The sequence below is a fragment of the Rhinolophus sinicus genome, linkage group LG07 (genome assembly GCF_036562045.2).
Source record: "Rhinolophus sinicus isolate RSC01 linkage group LG07, ASM3656204v1, whole genome shotgun sequence".
Classification (NCBI taxonomy): Eukaryota; Metazoa; Chordata; class Mammalia; order Chiroptera; family Rhinolophidae; genus Rhinolophus; species Rhinolophus sinicus.
The window spans coordinates 54,908,798-54,932,277 of NC_133757.1; the positions used below are offsets into that span (position 1 = coordinate 54,908,798).

Sequence of the window (23,480 nt, forward strand, 5' to 3'; positions counted from 1 at the left end):
AGGAATGGAAAAGACCAGGCTGGATGACATGGGGCTGTTAAAAGGAGATGAATGAGCCCAGTGGTTTCCATTCAATTTTTCAAGGTTTCCCAAGGCAAGTCTGACAAATACCACCTTCTAATTCTCAGGCACCCTGCACAGTCCCCTTCATGGTCTCATTTTTTTATTTCTGCCTATCAGTTTAGAAGGACGAGGAATTCTTCTTTCTGTCTCACAAATGGGGAAATGGAGGAACAGGGGTGAGGAGAGCATGTTGACCATGGTCAAGGTTGGGCCAAAGTCAGGGCGTAAATCAGTGACAAAATCAGCAGGAGGATGCAGACATCTGAGTTCAGAAGGCAATGCCCTCGCCATTACCTCACCTTCTCAGCTTCCTCTGCGAGAAGGAGTTGGCCAGACTTGTCTCTCAAGGCTGCTGCAAGGTTTCAGGGAGAAAATGCACCTGAAAACACTTTTAACTGGAACAGTGCTATTCATTCATTCATTCATTCAACCTGTGATTATATGTACAAAGCCATGTTAGCTCTTTTTATTTAAGAGTATCAAAGGGGCTGAGAACCTAAAATGGATACACTTGGGTTTAATATCTGCCTCACCCCTTGGTAGCTGTGTGACATTAGGTCAGATGTGAAACCTCTCTGATCCTCTTCGCAAGGTGATTGTCGGCAATGAATGAATTAAAGACAGGACAGCCCCCAGCACATTCCCTGACAGGGAGTAAGTTGTAAGTAAGAGCTTATTGAATCTAAATGTGTCCTCCCCCACCACGAAAGAGCAGGTAACTCTTCCCTCTCTGTAGAAGGAGCATCCCTGCAGGATGGATGTGTGGGCCTGGCTTCTGGCTCTGCAGCGTGTCACAGTTGAGCACATCTCACAGCCCAGTGGTGAGTGAGCATCAGTTGTAAACAAAGGACTAATTAAATTAGCATAAATGATTTTATGTAAATTAAAGAACCACGTTATGGCTGTTTATTGGTAGCAGCATCAAATCTTGCCATTGCACATGCTTGTTTAAAATTAATGTGCATAAATGCTCCAAATATCATATTATTAATAATGATAATGTTGATGAAGATGATAATAATAAACACATTCTCATAACAATGCCTCCCAGCTGGCTCTAAAATCAGCAGGGAGTTTGCTGAGTGTCACAGCTCCTCAGGGAAACAGCCGGATTACACAGCTCCTTCTCAGACTCCCAGCCCTCACTCACGGTGCCATTTTGGTGTCTTCCACTGGGTTCAGCTCACGTCTGACCTCTTCGAATCCTGTCCATCCTGCAAAGCCTTACTCACGGCCTCTTCCATGAATCAGCGCAACCAATCTGAACTACAGAGATCTTGCCTTCCTTTCAATTTCTGAAACAACTTCTCCCCCTCCTTCTTTCCCTCTATTATCACCTTGGAGTCCCTTCAGATCTGTGAGGCAGGTGGCAGGTTTATTTAGGATTTGCATTTTACAGATAAGCTAATAGAGATCATAGCTAGACAATTACAGAGCCAGGACTAAAGTTCCTCGGGCTCTTATATATACCACTGAAGTGCAGAGCCAGGAGTCTGGCATATAGTAGACAGTTAATGTTAGGAAGGAGGGAGGGTAAGGTCCTTAAAAACTCCTCAATATAACAATGAATTTCCATCTTTATCACTCTCTATCCAAAAGGCAATCCATCAATGAAACTGTAAGTGTTTGTTACTGAAGGAACTGATCACACATCAATAGGCACCCACGGAGGCTAATCCGCTTCACTCAGGAAAGAAATGCTCAGACCACCCCGAGCCCGAAGAGCATCTTTGTGAGAACTCTAGAAATGCATCCACCCCCAGTAGAAATCACAGGTATTTTCCAATTCCATTAAAGTCGTTGCAGATATTTCAACATATTAAATACAATTGGGGTCAGCAAACTTTTTCTGTAAAGGTCCAGATAGTAAATATTGTAGGCTTTGTGAGACATGCATTCTCTATGGCAAATACTCAACTCTGCTGTTGTAGCTCTAAACAGCCCTAGACAATAGGAAAATAAATGGGTGTGGCTATGTTCCAATAAAACTTTATTTACAAAAACAAGTTGTGATGCAGATCAAAGTTTGCTGATGCCTGATATACCTAAGTCATTACTTTAAAATTGCAACCGTTATTAGAATTTCATTATCTAATGCCTCTATAAAGAAGCACATAAATTACTATGTCGGACTTTTTTCAGTATTTTGAAAACTGCATTTCAATGTCATTGGTTACCCTTATGAGCTTATGTATTTTGTTTTATACATTTTAAAGAAATTATTCAGCTATGGAGTCCATAGACTTTACCAGTCTACCAAGGGGGTCTTTTACCCACTCTGAGTAAAGAACCCCTGTTATTGAAGCTCTCTCAGCTTCAGTTTTCTCGCTGCAAAGTGGCAAAGCTAATTCTAATAATATCCATGTCAGAGGATTTTTGCAAGGATTCAATATAGTTATGAGTGTAGACGTGTTTTGTTAACTAGAAAGAACTATAGAAACTTAAGATACGAATATTTTTATTTCTCCAGTGGTGCCAACTACAATCCTCTGTACACAGTAGGTACTGAATAAATGTTTGCTGCAGTTAAGTTAGTTGAGCCAAGAGACTGATTTCCCTCCCTCCAGAAGACTCCTAGAGAATTATGTGAGAGAGAGAAAGAGAGACTGGAGAATCTTGGTGACCCTGAGTATTATTTCACAATTGTCTGCAGGATTCCTAACCATCACATCTGTTTAGAAATTGCACTGGGGAATGTAAGAGGAAGGGGGAGAGAGGGCCGCCTTCTGAGCAGAGACTTCCTGCTGATGCGGCAGGTTTTAAGAGCACAACTTGCACAGTTTGTGAAAGCACATGAACCTTGAAATAGAAATATGGACCTCTTAATTCATCTCTCCGTTATTTGATAAAGTATAAAATAAATGAATGCAGAACATTTTCCCTTTAATTACACCAGGAGAAATGAGTGGAGGGTGTGAGGTGGGGGAAGCAGAGGATTGAGGGTAAGAGGCCAGGCTGAAGCACTGTTCCCAAAGCAATTCTATAGAACGGAGGCTGCCTCAGGGCTTCTCTGAGGTTTCAATTGTGGGGGAAGAGGCTGAAATTATGGGTTAAGATGAGACCTACCCCAGTGCCCAACAGTTTCCAATGGGGATGCATTCTGAGACGGGCAGTGGGGCAGGGAGTCTCTGCCCTCAAAGGGTTTACAGTTCCGTTGAGGAAACAAGTCTGAAATGCACAAAGCAGGCATCGTTATTTCTGTGTCGTTAAGACCATGCATTCCGGCCCATGTCACCACTAGTCACTACTGATAGGCACCAAATATTTCCAGTTCTCCTCATACGGAGCTGACACCTAGTATGGAAATGGACAATGCAAATAAACCCTCTAAATAAATCATATGTTAGATGTGGGGCCTTGTGTCTAAACCCTCCCTCTTCTCGCTCTTTGTTTTTTTCTGCTAGACATCCCCTTCAAACCATTATAGACAGTTGGTTGCTCCAATGGGAATGGGTCCAAGACACAACCAATTTACGTGAAGATAGTTCAGATTCATGGTGTTGCATTATTAATTATTTAAAGCCAGAATAATTCTCTCCAGGCTGCTAAGAACCCATATTTTATTCAATTGAATGATAATTTGTAAAATTAAAAATTATTCTGGATAACAAGAGGCTAACCTAAGTGTTAGAAGGTCAGGGTTTGTTGTGAGTTGAATTGTGTCCCCCAAAATGTATGTGCTGAAGTCCTAACCCCTAGTACCTGCGATTGTGACCTTAGCTCCCTGTATATGTAATTAGTTAAGATGAGGTCACACTGGAGCAGGATTGGCCCCTAATCCAATAGGACTGGTGTACTGTTTAAAAGGGGAAATTTAAATACAAACAAGGGCACATGAAGAACTCTGTGTGAAGATGAAGGCAGAGATTGGGGTGATGCCTACAAGCCATGGAAGGCCAAGAACTTGTGACCAAACTACCAGAAAGCAGCCGGGAGGCATGGAGCAGACGCTCCCTCACAGCCCCCAGAAGGAACCCCCTCTGCCCACGCCTTGCTGTTGGACTTTTAGCCTCCAGAACTATGAGAGAATACATTTCTGTTGTTTAAACCACCTAATTTTCCTATTTTGTTACGGTAGATCTAGAGAACTAATACAGGGTTCTAATTTGGCTTCCCAACTGCTGAATGATTTGAGCAAGTTACTGCCCTGGGCCTATATTAGACAGGTAGCGAAGGCAGTGGGTGAGAGCAGGAGCTGGGAGCCTACCTGCCTGGCCCTGACTCCCAGCCCTGCCATTTATTAGCTGTGTGATCTTGGACAAGGCCCTAAACTTCTCTGTACCTCAGGTTCCTCTAGAAACTAGAGAACTAGATAGTCTCTAGGTGGCCTCCCAGCTCCAATACTCCACCAGTCAAATAGACGTGCCTTTAAAAACATCATTAAGAGTTAGCAAGAAAGGCCATTCGTGAGATACTAGGGCCATCCTAACAGGACCCTGAGAAGAAACGGCCCCGTGCAGAGGATGTAAAATGAAAGGACATGCCAGGCAGAGCCAGGAGACATTTTTGCTGACGTGGCTCATCTCTACCGCAGGGAGGATGTTTGCGACCCACTCCAGTGACTGGGCCTTTACATGAGTAGAAAGTCTAGGCTGGTGAGGACACCTCCCAGCGTGGGAGCTGCCAGGCTATTGTGGGAAGGAGCATGTCTGCCATTGTGTCATGAAGCTGAGGACCGATGGTCTCATACGGTAATGGGCCTCACCCACACCCCTGAGCTCAGGCAGAAAAAAGGAAACTGCACTTGGGTCATTCAAAATGGCTTCTTGCCCAATGAATTGGTTGTCTGTAATAATTCCAAATCAATATTTTGTTATTCTAAATACTTAGAATGTGTCCTGAAATTTTCGAAGTGGCTTAGATTCTAAGTCCGTCAAGGGCCCAGGGGTGTCCCCACTCGTCAGGGCTTTCCAGGACGGTCTCCAATGCAGTCATCTCCCCCCGTCACTTCCTGCAGGCTGGATTTCCTTGCATAATTAAAACCTTCATGGGTTTCCTGCATATTTACTGCTAACTCCTGGAGAGGTTCCTTGAGACACATTCTTAGTGTTGTGTTAGGAGAATCATGTGTTCCTATTTCACTGTGGAAAAAAAAGGTGGGGCGGGGAGCGGGGGCGAGAAAGAGAGCCCAACAACACAACAAAAATGCCAGCTGTTCCTGACATGAGCTGCCCGATTCCTTAGACTCAGCTGCCTGATGCCCGGCCCTGGACCAGGTGCTGGGTGGGTGGCAGAACAGAAAGGACAGCCACCAAGAGCTGCTCGGGGGACACTCCAGTTTTCCCCCATACCTCCCTGCCTGAGCAAAGAACAGCAGAAAGCTGATGGTACCAGGGAGGACAAACATCCCGTAAAGGGCCAGCAAGTTCACAGGCGTTAACTGTTGGTGGCGAGACCTTGGGCAAAGGGTTCGGTATCACTGACCCTCCACACATGGGTACAAGTTACACATTGTTTCAGGTCTGTTCAGCACTCGACCAGTACACAAGTACTCAACCAATACTTGACAAGAGATAGATCATTTAGGGTGAATAAATAGCAGATGGAGTCAGGGACATGACCGTAAATCAGTAAATAAAACAGACAATAATTCCTGCCCTCATGGAGCTTGTACTCTAATGGAGCGAGGGTGGAAAATGACAAAGCCACCTGCAAAATGTATAGTATCATTGTGAGGACCCCGCCACGGGCTTACAATGTGAGCTGTCATGCCATTGTCCCTCTTCTGGGCTTCAGGTGGATTGTCTGTAAACTGAGGCAAAGAGACAGCATTCTCTTGAGAAGACACACGTGGTTTCCCACCTAGGCTTCATTTTTCAACGACCTTTGTGATTAAGGTAAGTCACTTAATCTCTAGGTGCCACAGATACTTCTGAGGAATGCTGGGGAAACAACTGCGTTGGTACAAGGAGAGGGCTTTGCACAATGCCTGGCACAGAGTGACACTCAGCAAGTGTCACTATCATCCGAAGAACGGAGAACCAACTGAGCTTCGCTCCTTCCTCCACAGTCTCATCCTCGAGAGGCTGCCTTCTCCCCGAGAGGAGAGGTACTACAGGTATCTCTCCAGGGCTCAGCATCTCTCACTCCCCCCTGACCTGACCCCAGTTACCTGTCCCTCCACACACTTCTCCACGCTCCCTGCAGCAGGGAACAGCCAGCCTCAGGAATTGTTTCCTGGGGGAGGCATTGTGACACAGTGGGTGACAGCTTGCTCTGGAGTCAACCTAACCAGGTATGAACCCAGGCTCTGTCACCTGAAACGTCTGTGACCCGAGCCAGCTAATTAGCTACTCTTTAGGGCTGGTGTAAGGATTACGTGAGAGAATGAGTTACAGCGCCAGGAGGGTGGCAGAGTGATAGCAATGGTATTAATATGCTCCTGAAAAGGCCCTCAGCAGAAACTATATAGATGTATTGTCTCTTGACATGGCTGAGCTCTGTGCCACTCCAGGAAGGAGATAGCCAACTGCTGGGAAGGCTTGAAGCAGCCTGATGAGGTTTTTATTAACGGCCTGAATAAGGACATGGAAAGCCAGCTTATCAAATTTGAGTCTGACATGAATTTGAAAGGAAAGATAAATGAATCCAATGAAAGCCTGATCCAAAGATCTTTCAACAGGTAGGAATGGTGCTAGCCAACCAGATAGAACTAAACAGAAGAATCTAAGTCCTGGTTTGATCCCTCCAAAGCTAACTGCACAGGCTTGATAAGTGACACAAAATTTAACAGCACAAGGCTTTAGAAAGATACAGAGTTTTCACCAAGAAGAGTTTAGAAAATCAATACTGTGGCATGGCTGCGAAAGAGTTGTTACTAATTTAGGTCACATTAATAAACGTATAGTGTCCCTAGCAAGGGAGGTGAGTTTTCTACCCTAAAAAAATCAGAGCTCTGTTTCTGTTTTAGAGGGATATTGATGTCCAAGAACATAGCCAGAAAATGAACATCAAAGATTTCAAAAACATGCTATTGTAGGATAGGTTCATCAGGACACAGACGGAGATTTCTGTGCAGGAAGATTATTAAGGAGTACTCTCAAAACCCATACGTGTGAAGGTGTGAAAGAAGCAAGTTTGGACAGAGGGAGAAGTAGAATGGTGGTACAGTTGCAATGAAGACCTCAACAAAGTTATGGGGAGCTCTGGCATTGGGATGTCCCTTCAGCGTTGTCCTGAATTGAGGATGGACCTTAGTACCCCACTTAGCACCCCGTATGAAACAACCATTGGATGTGGGCAGCTCCCAGACAGGAAGCATGACCTTGGACATTGTAGCTCCTTTTAGACCAGGGCAATTCCTGGCGGGCGGGGGGGAGCCATAATACTCCTGACAGCTATGGGAATGAGTGCTCAGCCCTTGGGGAAGCTGTAGGCAGTGCATCAGAATGTCCACTACCATCCACCCTTTGCAATGCACAGGCCCACCTGTTTTATATAGGAAGTTCTTGGAGTAGCTTATTGTCTCCAGGTTCTAGGTTGTTTCTTTTCCTGGGGAAACGTATAAAAGGAAGGTTACTGGGACAAACTGCAGACACCACTGTTGCAGGTGATACTAATTATCTCCTCCTCTACTAATTTTCTGGGGTCCCTTCACTAGCACCTCGCACCTATGCTGGCCCCTGTGGCTCTCTGGTATCATGACCCAGACCTTCTTCCCTGAAGGGTCTGGATTGCTGGTTGCCATACTCTTCTCAGGCCTGTCCGTGTCACAGGTTACTATGTGTCACAGGTAACTCACTTCACAGGTTACTATGCTTCTCAATTTACCATTGAGACTGGGCAGGAAAGAACAAGAGACTCCCCAGGGTATCACTTTAGTGCCAGACATAGTCTTCCCTGCCCTGTTGTGTTTAGCAACATCTTTACTTCCTTTCAACAATCAGGGTCCCTTAACCCTGCCAGGGGATTGACTTTTCCCTTGTCTACTGGTATCTCAACCTAAATAAGTAGCTCAAAGGGACTGGGTGACAGCATAGCCTAAAGTTTAATGCGTCCCTTCCTGTACCCCCTGGTGGAAACAGGTCCCCTCTGGAAACCAGGATTTCTAGACCCACAGCCCCAAGTGCTGCAGAGAGAGGAAACACAGATTCCCCAAAGAGGTCCCTGGGAGTGGTGGTACACAGAGACACCCCTACTTCTACCTCGTCCCCACACCCACTTATTCTATCTACTGGGGACTTAGCACCATAAAATGGTCGTTGATTTAGGGTACATGCTGTATCCTGGAGGATGATGTCCCATGTTCACAGGCAGCATCTCCTACCTGGCGCCAACGGCTATTCCATCACTCTATCAGGTAGCAGTGTCTGGAAGGGCAGTATGTAAAAGACCCCAGTGGTCCGATGGTCGTATGCTCACTGCCACACCGCCTTTGCTCTAAAGTGATTCTCTTGAATCATGTGATTCAATGTCATATGGGATCCTGCATTGGTATATCACTGACTGCTTAAGCCATCAGATGTGGTGCAGGCTGAGGCCCCGTATGCAAGAAAGGTAAATCTACACCCAGAATGCATGTCAACTCCAATCAAAGGAATCAATTCCCCTTCTAGAGTGAAAGGGTTCAACATAATCAACTTGCCATCAAATGGTCAGTTGATCTCCTTAAAAGATGGTGCCATATTTGTGTATCGGCATTAGCTTCTGTAACTGGCAGGGCAGACGTTGGACAATGGCAGTATCTGGTTTGGCTTTGATGAGTAGGGACCCATGCTGGCGGGACCATGTGTAGCCTCTGTCCTTGTCCTATGACTTTTCGGTTCATAAGTCCATGAGGACCTCCATTGGCAGAGGCTGGCTGACATCATGACATCAACCATCTGAGTCATTCTGTCTACTTGGTGCCTCTTCCATGGTGGATGGTCTCTAATGAGTGGTAACATGGGATACAAAGGTCTGCATATCCTGTGACCACTCCCACAGTTTCATCCACATGGCTCTTCTCTGGACCCTCTTAACCACTTCCCATCTTTCTCTTTCCAGAAATGTGACCAAAAGCTCAGTTTTTCATTGTTTCCCATGAATCCAGATAAGTTCTACCTCAAGACATGTCTCTTCCTGTACAAAATTAATGACCAGATGCACTGTCTAGGCCTCTGCCCACTGGCAAAATTTTCCTCTCTGCTTGTTTTCAGGGCCATTCATGAACTGTAGCAGCAGTTCGTTTCTAGCATGTACCTATGTACAAGTCAACACATCCATGAAAAGGGGTTGACTTTTTTCCTACTCCGTCAGCTAGTCTTAAGACCCCACACCTGTGGAGACATCGGTGGGAGCTGAGCAACAGTGGTGGATGACATGGGGTCTCCTGAATGGGCAGCTGACTAGTGTCATCTGCCCCTACCTGATCCCAGGTGTACCACTTCCAAGTTACCTTCTGATCCCAGGTGTACTATTTTGAAGTTACACCAGTCTTATGACTTGGTGGGTCTGTGTGAACCCACCTCAGGCTTCATGGTCACTTGATGTCTCATGGGCATGGACTCCGTCTTTACCAGTGCCCAGTAGCATGCTAACATCTATACGTTGAACAGTGTAGACTTCTTTACTGCAGATGGCATGGCCTTGTTCCAGAACCCTAGAGGTCTACGCAATGATTTTCCTTTTGGAGCTTACCATAAACTCCACATAGCTTCTTTTCCCATCACAGATACCTTGAATACCATAGAGTCTGCCCAGTCATGGGGCTTGCACAGTGGGGCTGCTTACACAGCAACCTGGACCTACTGCAGAGCTATTTCCCACAAAGTTAGGTGTCTTCCATGTCTCTCAATAAAAAGGTTGGAGCCGTTTTCCCAAGTGTAAAATATCTGATTCCAGAAGCCAATGAGACACACAAGATGTTGTGCTTCCTTCTAAGTGGTGGAAGGCTTGAGGTGCAATAATCTGTCCTTTACTTTGGAAGGGATATCCTGGCATTCCCCAGAACACCTAACCCCTAAAAACTTCACTCATGAGATGGCTCCCTAATCTTTGCAGGCTCATCTTCCACTTCCTGGAGCACATGTGTCATACCAAGGTCTCCGACGTACTTGCCACTTCTCGCTCATGCAGTTTTACTGACATGATTTTATCAATTCCACAGACCAGTGGGATATTCTACAAATTGTCTAGGCAGTTCTCTCCACCTTCAGGCTGTATTATGATAGCGGACAGAGCATTAACTAACCCTGGTGAAAGAACTTAAATGTGTGTGATTTTCCACCCCCATGAGAATGTGGACCGGTTAGCCCTACCTCCTGACAGAGATCAGTGAGCATTCACCATGTACACAGAGCTGTCTTTACCTGCTCTAGCAAAATCCCAGCAGCTATAATCAGGGCTACTACTTGGTCAGACTGTGGTTCCGCTCTCATCCTCCAAGATCCATCTTATTTTTGTATGTTCCAGCTGGTGAGTTAAATGGTAAAAGGACGGGGACCACCACCCCTACAATCTTTAGGACTTTAAAGGTGGCACTGATCTCTGCCATTCCGCCCTGGAATGCAATATGGTTTTTCATTTTCTATCTTACTGGAGGTGGGGGTGGGAGAGTTTCAAAGGCTTCTACTTGGCCTTTCCCACTAGGATACCTTGAAGCCCACAGTCCAAGGAACCAATGCAAGGGGTCTGCCAACCACAAGGTATGTCCAATACAATTGGACATTCAGGGACTGAGGAAATGTCCTCGGGTGGCTGCGTGGGTGCTGTGGACTTATGAGAATCAGATCTGTGCCAGGAATGTGTTTATAACCTAACCCCATATGCACCCTCTCCAACAGCGGCCATGATGACTTCACGTCCCTGTTTATCAGGGTCAACCCTGGGTATTCGCATTCCTCAGCACATAAGCCCCCAAAGGACCGGGGTAGTCATCACTGAGCCCAGTCGCCATGGTGACACAGGCTCGTTCCTTACCGGGACCTAGCCTCTCCTTTTGTCAGTGGGTTCTGAGCCTAAAAAATGGCTCAAATCCAGAAACTAGACAAGGAATCATGGGTTTTTATAGGGGTTTTTTTGGTTGTGTCTTGTTTTTTGCTTTTGATTAAACTGGGACAGATGCTTTTAACTCCCTCATCATCCATCTTTGATTTCTTTTGATTTTGTAGATTGAGCAATACCCTTGTTAGCTGCTCCTAGGGTAGGGCAACCAACACATCCCAGTTTGAGCAGGTCTTTCTCGGTTTTAGTACTAGAAATCCCCTGTCCCAGGAAGCCCTTCTGTCCTGAATAAACAGCATAGTTGATCACCCCATGCTAACAACATCGTGTTCTCCAGGCTTACCCATAAATCTGCCAGTCAGTCTCAGCTGCCACTCTGACCTTACTACTTACTCATTGCAATCACTATGCCCACCTTGCTTCCAACAGATAAGCTCTGCCCCCTGGCCCTGGTTCTTTCCTTGGATCCCAGTTGTTAGTAGGAACTCGAGTCTGTCAGGACACCTCCTATGGCCAGGCTTGGTCTATTGACAACACCTCCACCGAGCTCCGACCTGATTCTGGCTCCTTCTCACCAGCACGTCTCTGTTTTGCTAAATGCTGTGTTGTCTGGGCCCTTCTGTGGGACATAGTCAGTTAGTAGGTTTCCTGGTCTTACATAGAATATCTCCTCACGCATGCTCACGCCACTGAGTATTTTGATTCCCTCTCCTGCCATCTGCCATGGTAATTCTGGCATTTCTGCTTCACGTAATATGGGCCATATCTTCTTCCACATTTCCAAGAGCCATCCAAGCAGCACGCTAGCATCATCTCCCTGGGTCCTTGTCAGGGTGTGAAATCCTATATCAAGGGAGAGGCTCCCATAGTAATAAAGTCACCCATTCAGCTTTATATTAGCGCCCCTCAAGCACCCTCAGTTTGCCATGCATACACCCTCGGGCCCTGCCATTATGCATAGTGTGTCCGACACCTCTCTTCCAGCACTGACTTCCTTTGCTCCCCTAGAAGCTTCCCCACTTCCCCAGCTGGTTTTTGTGGTGACTTGGCCCCAGTTCCTGGTCCAGTGTCCCAGAGGGAGATGGGTTAGCTCCTGAGTAGAAAAGGTGTTGCCTTGTAAGGTGGAGGCCACCGCATTATCTTCAAGCAAGGAAAGGATGCTGGGCTTTAACGGCAGAGAACTCCGAGGGCTCAGCGGGTGTGGGGTTTCAAAGTTCTCAAGTTCACTGACCCAGGTATTCCTCACCCCAACTCTCACCATCCTACTCCTTTCCAATCAGGGCTGTGACCTTGGCATAGCTGACTTACCCAGGGTAGAATTCATAGTGTAGTCTTCTCTGAGCTCCGTCCTTATAATTAAGTCTGCGTCCAGCACCTCAGCTTTCTCTTCTCTCCAGCTGCTAGAAAAGTCAGTCTCTTTATATGTAGCCAAGGAAGCCCACTGACTTTCACACATTGCCTTAAATTGATAATTGATCACCTACAGCCTTTTATTGTTTTTTCCAATCCATCGATTGCACTCAGCAAGAGCCATCCAACTCCACTCTCCTTATAATTACTAATTTCCCGAACCCTCTCAGCCTCCTGAAATGTGCAACCTGCCCTGCGTTCCTTCCCAGGAGGACCCCATGCCATTGTCCAGAAGGAGACTGCACCATCGTCACCACTGGCCAGGAGCTGTCTGTCCTGCCTCCACCCTAGCGATGAGCGCCTCATTGATGCTGGACAGTGGGGACCTAGGCCCACAATCCCACTTGGAGTCTGCTTCCTCAGCCCGCTCCTAGTTCCCAATCATCTTTGGTTGGGCTCCCTGAGACTCTGCCATGGAGACTTGCATGCAGGAAGTTTATTGGAGTGTATCCCTGAGTCAACTCCTATGGGGACCAATAAATGCAGGGTTGGGCAGAGGGGAGGTTGATCTACAGTGCAGTTGCACAGGAGCCTCAGCTGATCCCGTGGGGGGTCTTGAGGTGGAAATGGTTTTTCAGAGGTGCATCTACCAGTCCTTTGCTGTGGCTGCTCCCAAGGAAGGGCAAAACCTTGAATGAGCCAGTACCTTCTGCCCGGGGCAATTCCTGAGGGGCGACTCCGCCAAGAGCCATCAGTAGGCAATATTCTTGGCTGTAGGAGAAGGAGATTTCTGGTCTTGGGAAGAGTCTGGGCAGTGCATCTCTCATCTACCACACGAGCCAGGTGGAGGGTGAGGGGAGCTAAAGCAACAAAGGCCTGGAAAGACTCTACTCCAGGAATGTCGTGCCATACTCAGAGCTCTTAAGGACTCGCCCATGCTCTAGGAAGCACACTTGTTCTGTTGGGACCTCATGGGCTAGCCCAGCAACAGCGGATGATACTAAGAAGGCAAATGTCACCTCAGTCAGGGGAAGACCTTTGAGCAGTCTGACTCTTTGGAGACAGATTGAGGCAAGCTCTAGAGGTACTGAGCTCCCCGTCTCTAAGGTATGCAAGCAGATACTATTCCACCAACTGTTGAAGCTGTTGTTGAAGAGATTTAAGCATTGGAGCGAGAAAAAATTCAACAATCTTGATGAACGCTTCATTCCAATATTGACCTCTGGAGACTTGGAAAATTTTTGCCTGAACAGTATTTGCCTGAGCAGATAACCTTTGAGTAGTTGTGCTTTTCAGCCTCCATGGCAATGCCCCCACTCTGGATCCTATTTTATTTTAGGATTCTAAGTGAGTTGCTGGATGGGTCTGGAGAGGGAGAGGACAGGGTGGGTGGAATTAATGCCTGTGCAGTGAGTTATGGAGTCCATGGTGACGTGGCTGTCCTCCAGAAGGAACCCTGAGCGTTCTCGGCACCACCCCTCCCTGCTGTCACCGCATGCCCCTCCAGCTGGAACGTGCGTCCGCCAATTCTGTGCCCAAACGGGTGCGTGTCCCTCTGTGTGTACACAGACACGCACACAAGCTCTTCCCAACACAAATATATATTTAAGATTTACTGTTCTGGAAAACCTAGTGAATAATGTAAATGATGAAAGCCCACGTCTGGCAGAAAATATTGTTCGGGTTGCCTCATTGAAATTCAGCCTCTCATGCACACTTGGTAATACACACGCCGTATGAATTATGGATTCTGGGCTTTATCTCTCACACGACACATGAATGTTTGATAAAGATTGTTTCCAATATTATATTTTGTCAAAATGCTCATCTAAAATTCAGTCAAAACTGCTTTCCGGTAATTATGCACTGACTTCACAGGGAGCAGGGAAGGGGAAGAGGAAAGTAGCCCTTAACAGGGTCATTGTTGTGTGTGTATGGTGTGTGTGTGTGCATGTGTGGTGTGTGTGTGTGCATGTGTGTGTGCGTGTGTGTGGTGTGTGTGGTGTGTGTGGTGTGTGTGGTGTGTGTGTGCGTGTGGTGTGTGTGTGTGTGTGTGGTGTGTGTGTACAAGTGTGGTATGTCTGTATGTGTGTGGTGTGTGTGGTGTGTGTGTTGTATGTGTGTGCACGTGTGTGTGGTGTGTGTGTGGTGTGGGTTGTGTGTGTGTGGTGTGCGTGTGGGGTGTGTGTGTGTGTGTGTGTATGTGTGTGGCTTTGTTTTTTCCCCTGGGTGTTCTTGCCAAAGGGGAGAGGGAGACTGACGGTGTTTGCACTGAAATTCTTTATTCCTGCTGCACAGCCTCATTCCAGAAGCAGCTACAATAAGGTCTACCTTTTGCCTTACACACACTGGGTAGTTCATTTATTCCTCACATATTTTTAAGCCCAGTCCTAGTTCTTTGGCAACGTGAGCTCAGCCTGGCCTCCCAGCCACTCGTGCTCCCAGAGCTTCCAGCTGATCTCCACGCGCACTCTGCGTCCCCGCTCTACACACACTCAGCCCCCACCTTCCTCCAGCTGGATGTCACCTCTTACAGCAGAGATGGCAAATCCATAGTGCCCAGCCTGCCGGCTCCACTCCTGCAGCCACAGCAGGTATCACTGGTGATCCAGTCCCTTTTCCCCACAACTCTACCTCAGAATCCTTCTTAACACATGTTCCAGGCAACCACAATCACAGTCAGTCAGATGGCAATGACATACACAAGGAGGCATGTTTATATTACGAGGTAAAATGTAACCCCTGGAGCATGGTAGTCTGGCTCCTTTGTGAGCTCGTCACAGCCTCTCTTCCAGTTTCATCTCCAGCCATTCCCTTTCTGCCCTCTCCAGTTTCTCTAGTCCCCAACTCCATGCCTCTGGTCCTGCTTTTCCAACTGCCTAGAATACGCTTTTTTTTATCCCCTATGTCCTTGGAAAACTCCTACTCATACATCAAGGCCTCTGTAAGCTTTCCCCCAGGCCTGGGTACTCTGTGCTCTGTGATTTTAGGGCACTCTCTCTGTAGAACTATCCACACATATTACAGGGTATGATACCCCCAGGAAAATGTCCTAATGGGGTGAGTGAGAGTAATGATGCTGCCTAATCCAGTCCCCAGCAGTGACTCAGGAGGTGCATGGTGAGTCATGGTGGAAAATACATTTAGGTTCTGTGCTCACAAATAGCCCTGGCCTTCACGGAACAGCAGCATAGAAGAGGGGACATTTATAACACAGATATGGAAAAGGTTTCCCCTTTACTTCCCTCAGCAGCGAGGAAAATCACTGTGTTTGGTAGCTATGGCTTTAAGAACAGCAAGGCACGCAAGCATTCCTAGAGGTGGCCAGAACTGACGCCATCATCTTCACCGAAGTGTTCCCTTCCTCCGTGGAGGCCAGATCCCGTGCCCCCTCTCCAGTGCCAGCCTTGCTGCTTCCCTGTCCCTCTGCATCCACTACCAGGAACAGGACGTCCACATCCCAGACACCCTTTGAATCCATCCATTTCCCCCACCCCTGAGCCCCAGCGTGCTGCAGGCCACCGACATCTGTCCTCGGGGAGACCGGAGCAGCCTCCCGTGGTCTCCCTGACTTCTTCACGCCTCCTCCAGCTCATTCGCCATCTGCAGCCTGTGCGATCTTTCTAAATCCAAGTCTGATCATCTCGCTCCCTGCAAAGAACCCTTCAATGTTTCTCCATTTCTCACAGGCTAAAGGCCAAAGTTCCTCCTGTGGCTTGAAACAGTGTTCATAGTATTGAGTGATCAGAAAGGCCCAGGCAGCTGCCCATCAGTAGAGACGCAGGGGGAAAACCGCGAGGTTCCAAGTGTTGAGGATGAGCTGAAGGTCAGTGGGAGTCGAAGGCCTGGTACCAAGGTCCTGTCCTTACCAGTGTCTGCAGCCACAGCTTCCTCTCCCATCTTTCCACTCTGTCCTCTGCCCCACTCACTGTCTCACCTCAATGCCTTTGCTTTGCTATCTGGGTTTCTGTCATCCCCTCAGCAGAGAGGACACCATGTAACAGCAGAGAGTGGGCCATGAAATAGGTATTTTTAAAATGTATTGGATTTCATGGAAGGCCAGGAAGCGCAGCAAGCAACCCCAGGAGTCCATCAGGAAAGGCTGCGGCAGCAGCAAGCCAGGCTCCCCACGTCTCAGCCAGGCGTGTGAGCTGGGTCTGACAAATGCAGCATCGGAAACGTGGTAGCATGTGAGGAGGGGTGCTGACAGCTCCTAAGCCAAGTGCTGAACAAACGTTGTTCTATAGCCATTGAATATTTCAATATAACTCTGGTGTAAGAATCACAGCCCTGGATTTCAGCTATTCCCAGGAGGGCTGAGAGAAGAGAGCATATGCCAACAGGAAATATCCCTGTGAGAATCCCTGGATGTGTTTGTTGTGTAGTTTGTGTGTATCTACAGCCTTCTTGTCTTTCTTCCGCAAACGCTGCCTGCCTGCCAACTCTGTACCAGGCGCCATGCGGAGAACTGCGGGTATGAGATGAAGACAACAACCTCAGCTTTCAAAGCTCTCCCATTCCAGTGGGTAAGTCAGCCTGGCCAGCAGACAGGGGCTAAAGTGTGGCAGAGGCTGGCCAGGCTGGGACAAGAACCCACACACAGATGGAGGACCCAAATGAGACAGGGCATCAAAAATCCAAGTTTCTAGAAGGGGCATTAGGGCTAAGGCCTTAAGAATGAATAACAGTTTGCTGAGTAGAGGTGGAGGGAAAAACTCAGATGCATTTCAGGCGTCAGCAGCAGCATGTCCAAAGGTCTGGAGGCTGGAGTGAGCATTAGGGTGTTGAGAAATCTGCCAAAGCCAAGAGCCAGATAAAGGGTTCCATGTTGAGATCAGGAATCTGGACATTACCCTGAGGTTTCAAGAGGGCAGTGTGCACACAGCTCACGGAGGGAGTCAGAGCCAGAAATAGACTTTGAACCCATGTGTCTCCTTTGTAACTATTTCTTGCCTTCAGGATGGCAACTCATTCCCCTAAAGAGAGGTGGAATTCCTCTACCCATTGAATCTAGGTGGCCTGTAGCTTCTGTGACCAACGGAATTAAGTGAAGTGAAGCTGTGACAGGTCTAGGCCAAATCTTCAAGAGAATTGGAAGTTTCCACTTTCCATCTTGGTACACTTGCTCAGAGGGAAGCTAACTACCATGTAAGAAATCTGACTATGCCGAGACGGCCATGCTGTGAGGAAGCCCAAGCTAGCCATGCAAAGAGGCTTCGTGGAGAGGGAATAAGGCCAGAGAGAGCTACAGCTGTCTTAGCCCAAGCACAAAACATGTCAGTGAGAGAACCATCTTGGATGTTCCAACCCCAGCCCATCTCACAGAGGCCCTAGACAACTGGCTCTAGTCAATGTACCACAGCCACCTCCAGCTGAAACACCAGACACAGAGAAGAGACAAGGCATCCCTGCTGTGCCCTGGCAGAATCCTTGACCCACAAGATCATGAGAATAACAAAATGGATGTGGTTTTATGCTCTGAGTTTCAGAGTGGTTTGTTATGTATAGTAGATGACTGAATTACCAACCCATGTATAACAGTAGGAATGTGTTTGAGTTCATGTAACAGAAAACCCATCTGCAGTGCTTTAAACAAACAAATAGGGGGCATTTTCTTGCACAAAAACACAAAAGAAAACAAACAAACAAACAAACAGCAACAAAAAACCAGGAAGGTGGCTATTCAAAGGCTCTAGGAAATCAAAGCCAGCATCTTTACAATTCTCTTAGCCTTTTTCTCAAAGTGACAAGACAACTGCTGCAACCCCAAATATCATGTTCTAATTCCAAGCAGAAAGAAGGAAGAGGAGGAAAGTGCTATACCAGCCATCTGAGCCCCTTTTCATTGACAGAGCCAAAGCTTTCCCAGAACCATCACCAGCAGACTTCAACTGAGGTCTCTTTGGACTTAGATCATATGATCTCTCACAGATGCAAAAGAGGCAACGTGAATGGGTAATGAAATTATCATGAATGGCTTAGATTATGATCCATTTACACCGCTACCCTAAACAAAACTGAGGTTCCATTAAGCTAAAGAAAGGGAAAACAAAGATTGGATATGCAGGCAGCCAAGTCTGTCTTATCAGTGAAGTCTTCTTTTTTAACTGCTTCATTGAGGTTTAATTGACATACAATAAACTGTATGTCATATTTAAAGTGTATGATTTGATAATCTTTGCCATATGTATAACCCATGAGACCATCACCACAATTAAGACAGCAAACATACCCATCAACCCAAAGGTTCCTCGTGTCCTTTTAATTTCTCCCTCTTGCCCCTCGCCCGTGTCCCCAGGAGACCAATGATGTGTTTTCTTTCACTGTAGATCAGCTGACGTTTTCTACAGTTTACATAAATGGGTCACACAGCATGTACCTTTCTGTCTGCCTTCTTTTGCTTAGCACAATTATTTGGAGATTCAGCCATGTTTTTCTGTATCAGTCATTCATTCCTTTTTATTGATGAGTAGTATCTCATTGTATGGATATACCACAATTTGTTTTTCCCTTCACCAGGTGATGGACATTTGTGTTTGGGGCTATTTCAAATAAAGCTGCTATGAACATTTGTGTATAAGTCTTTGCATGGACATACACTTTCTTTTTTCCTTGGGTAAATTCCTAGAAATGGACTGGCTGGATCATATGATAAGTGCATGTTTAAATTATTTTTAAACTGCCAGGCTGTTTTCCAAAGTGGTCGTACCATTTTATATCCCCACAGTGTACTCCCTAGGCGTATGGAAGCTTAGTTCCTCCACATCATCGCCAACAGTTGATGTGGTTGTCATTCCCCAGCTTCTTAATTCCCATAAGGGCTTTGGTCCCAGACACCTTTGAAGAGATCCTCCACTGCCCCCAGTGGGGCAAAAACACTGAGGAAAGGAAAACAAACAAATGCATTTTTAAAAATTAACTTCCTTGTGCAAAGCACTTTCACACACATTATTTAATTTAATCCTAGCAACAACGTGTAATGGTTAGTCCTTTCCCCCCCACCTTATACGTGAGGAATAGGCCCTGGGAGGCCTGCCGTCATGCTGCTAGGTCTGCACAACCCCAAAGCCCTTACAGTTTCTCCTTTTCTTTCTGTGGCTTGGGCCCACTCTGCCTCCACAGGTGACTTCCTTCTGGAAGGCACGAAGGAGATGGCCTTCGGTATATGGCAGTAGCAGGATTTGGGATAGGAGCCTCCCCCAAAAAGGGCATCAGAATCAGAGCAAGGTGGAGGTGAGGAATGGTTTCCCTAAGGCGGTAAATCTTAAGAGAGAGAATTTTCCAAGAAGCAAGGAAGAAAGGTGAGATAGCAAATCCAAGAAGAAGAAACCACACAGTAAATCCCCAGGGATATCACAGCATGTTCAAGGAAACTCAAGTCATTTGGTGACTAGAGCAAAGTTGCATGCAGGCAGGCCAAGAGGTGACACTTGAAGAGGCTGGCATGAGAGTCATGGGGAAAAGCCAAATGGTTGACCTTGCTCCTAGCAGCTGGAGGAAGCCACTGAAGACGTGGAATGCAGAGGAATGAAACAGCAGGCCTGTGATTTAGAACATTCCCTGGAGAGGATATACTGGAAGGGGCTCTCTTATAATGGGGAGGCAGGGAATGGAGGGGGTTATTTCAAATGTCAAGGGATGAGAGGAGAACGATACAATCCAGAACTAAGGTGCTTGTGGGACATTCACGAGAACACATCTAGAAAGAAAATGGAGTTCCAATCTGAGCTACAGATAGTGCGGGGAGTCCTCAGTATCTAAGCAGTCATTTAAGCCACGTCTGTGGATGAGGTCCCCAAGAACCTTGTATAGAATTGACATGACATGTCAGCAAAGGACACAGGAAGAAACAGAGAAATAAGGGCCAACACAAGGGAGAAGGTGCCAGGGAAACAGGGCAGAGTGAGTTTCAGCAAGGAAAGGATGCTCAACATAGGCCAAGGTCACTGGAGTCATGAAAGGTGAATATAGGCGAGTGCCCATTGCCTTGACTCAGAGGCAGATCATAGGTGGCCCCAACGACAGCAGTTTAAGTGGTGTCATGAAGATGAAAACCAAGTGTGGTCACTGAGGAGTAATTCTATGATATGGACACCAGCATACACCCCCAGGAAGCCTTCGAAAATAAAGATATGTTGGCCGGCCCGGTGGCTCAGGTGGTTGGAGCGCCGGGCTCCTAGCATCAAGGTCGCTGGTTCAATTCCCACATGGGCCAGTGAGCTGCGCCCTCTACAGCTAAGATTGTGAACAAAGTCTCTCCCTGGAGCTGGGCTGCCATGAGCAGCCGGTGGCCAGCGTGAGTGGCCGGCAGCAGGTGAGAGCTGCCGTGAGCTGCTGTGAGCAGCCGACCAACGACTGGTGACCGACTGCCTCAGCCGGGGGGAGCACAAGGCTCATCACACCAGCCTGGGCCAGGGAGCTGTGTCCTACACAATTAGGCTGAGAAACAACGGCTTGAACCGGCGTGGGGGGGCGGAGGCGGAAGAAGGGGGAGAAAAAATAAAATAAAGATATGAGTCATCTGTTAGAGGGGAATCTTGGGCAAGGAGACTTTAAGATGAAGAAGCTGAAGAATGTTTATAAGCTGTTAGGAAAGATGCAAATGAAAGAAAGGGATTGAAAAATCAGGACACCAGGAGGATATAACATGGAGCGAGTTTCTGGAGAAGGAGGGAGGTAGCAAGACTCAAAGCAGAGGTGGTGGGATCAGCCTTTAGAAGGCAAGAGAGATGAATGAGAGGGGGGAATGCAGAGAGTGGATTTTGATGGAAATACATTCGTATGGGGTGGGGCAAAAAATTTAAGAAATAAAATAGATAAACATTAACTAAAGTAATCAATAAAAAAGCACAAATTAGAAATGAGAATGGGGAAATAACCACATACAGAGGAAATTTAAAAAATTATAATGGATTACTCAGTTCAATGCTTTGAAAATAAATTTGAACACATGGACAAATGAACGCTTTTCTAGGAAACATAAATGATGAAAACTAACCCATAAAAGGTAGAAAATCTAAACAGTCCAATTACCAGAGAAGAAATGGAGGGTGTTGTCAAAGAGCCGCTATCCATTAAAGTGCTGGACCTAGACAGCTTTGCGGGTAAAATCTATCACAATTTCAATAAGCAGATAACTGCAATGCTGTTTAAACCACTCCTAAACATTGGAGAGAGGGGGAAAATGACTTTAAGATGCATCTACGCATCCAGTGTAACGGTGAAAAGAAAATCCCAAGAAGGATAAAAAAATGCTATAGTCCTATGTTTAAGGCAATATAAATGCAAAATCCTAAATAAAGTATTAGCAAGTAGAACACATGTATTTTAAAAGGATAATATGCCACCACGACGTGGAGATTATTTGAGTAATGCAAGGATGGTTCCCTAGGAAGGACTCAATTAACATAATTCATAAATATCAAAATATCAATAAGAAAATCATAGCTCTCGCCAGGTGTCCTCAAGAGAGTGACACCGCCTTTAAGTCCTGAGTGGCAATGCCTGAGGCACCGCCTGGATACCCAGGGAAGACAGGGTGACCTGGAAGTCCAACTATTTCCTTAGATCATCTAATTTCTAGATGACTGTCCAAAAGGCTTCACTGTGGGAGCAGACAAGGTGGGCTCCAAGCAGATACAGCAGGTCCGCACATCCCGCCCCAGGGAGGCGGTGGTGCTGGTGGGGAAGAACGCCACGATGCCCAAGGCCATCTGAGAGCATCTGGAAAATGACCCAGCTCTGGAGACACGGTTGCCTCATATCCAGGGAAATGTGGGCTTTGTGTTCACCAAGGAGGACCTCAATGGAATTGGGAACATGCTGCATGCAGGCTGCCACCCATGTCCCACTGACCCGAGAGAAGTCACTGTGCCAGCCCAGAGCACTGGTCTGGGGCCTGAGAAGGCCTCCTTCTCCCAGGCTTTAGGTGTCACTACTAACATCTCCAGGGACCCCAGTGAAATCCTGAGTGATGTGCATCTGACTTAGACTGGAGACACAGTGGGAGCCGCGAAGCCGCCGTGCTGAACATGCCGAGCATCTCCCCCTTCTCCTCGGGCTGGTCGTCCAGCAGGTGTTTGACAACGGCGGCAGCTACAGCCCAGAAGTGCCCAACATCACAGAGGCCACTCTGCACTCCCGCTTCCTGGAGGGTGTCTACAGTGTTGTCAGCATGTGTCTGCAGATTGGTTACCGAGCAGTGGCATCAGTAGCCCATTCCATCATCCGTAGGGACAAGCGGGTCCTGGCTGGGTCTGTCGAGACTGATTACACTTCCCCACTTACTGAAAAGGTCAAGGCCTTCTTGGCTCATCCATCTGTGTTTGTGGCTGCCACCGCCACCAGTGCGGCTCCGGCTGCTACTGCAGCCCCAGCCAAGTCTGAAGCGAAAGAAGAGTCGGAGGAGTCAAGCAAGGATATGGGATTTGGTCTCTTTGACTAATCACCAAAAAGCAGCCAGTGCAGCCAGCTTTATTTGTGGAACAGGAAATAAAGGCTTACTTCTCTTTAAAAAAAAAAAAAATGCATATATATAATAAATACATACACACACACACACACACACACACACACACACACACATATACAGAGGGTGCCAAAAAAATGTATGCACATTTTAAGAAAGGAAAATTGTATTAAAATTCTAATACTCAATATATAACAAAAGATGAATACAAGTCATGTTTGACTTCTGCAATTACAAGAGGTGCTCAAAGTGGTTACCATCAGCGTCCAGACACTTCTGATTACGGCAAACTACTGCTTGAGCAACACTGACCAAAGTGTCCACTTTTATGCTTTTTTTTTGGCACCCCCGGTATATATGTATATACATTTTAAGAGATGTTAACACTTTGGTCAACGCTGCTCAAGCAGTAGTTCACCATCATCAGAAGTGTCTGGATGCTGATGGGAACCACTTTGAGCACCTCTTGTAATTGCAGAAGTTAAACATGACTTGTATTCATCTTTTGTTTTTTGTTAATACAGTTTTTTTCCTTTCTTAAAATGTGTATACATTTTTTTGGCACCCTCTGTGTGTGTGTGTGTGTATAAAACTATATACATATAGTTTTACATATATATATGGTATATATAAAACTCTCCATGTATACTAAGAAGGTAGTTGATTAAAATTCAAC

The 23,480-nt window shown here is 46.7% G+C and overlaps 1 pseudogene; it reads left to right on the forward strand.

Annotated features, from left to right (window-relative positions):
* The first annotated feature begins 21,379 nt into the window (after positions 1 to 21,379).
* Positions 21,380 to 22,780, forward strand: LOC109456934 (large ribosomal subunit protein uL10; annotated as a pseudogene).
* Positions 22,781 to 23,480: the final 700 nt, after the last annotated feature.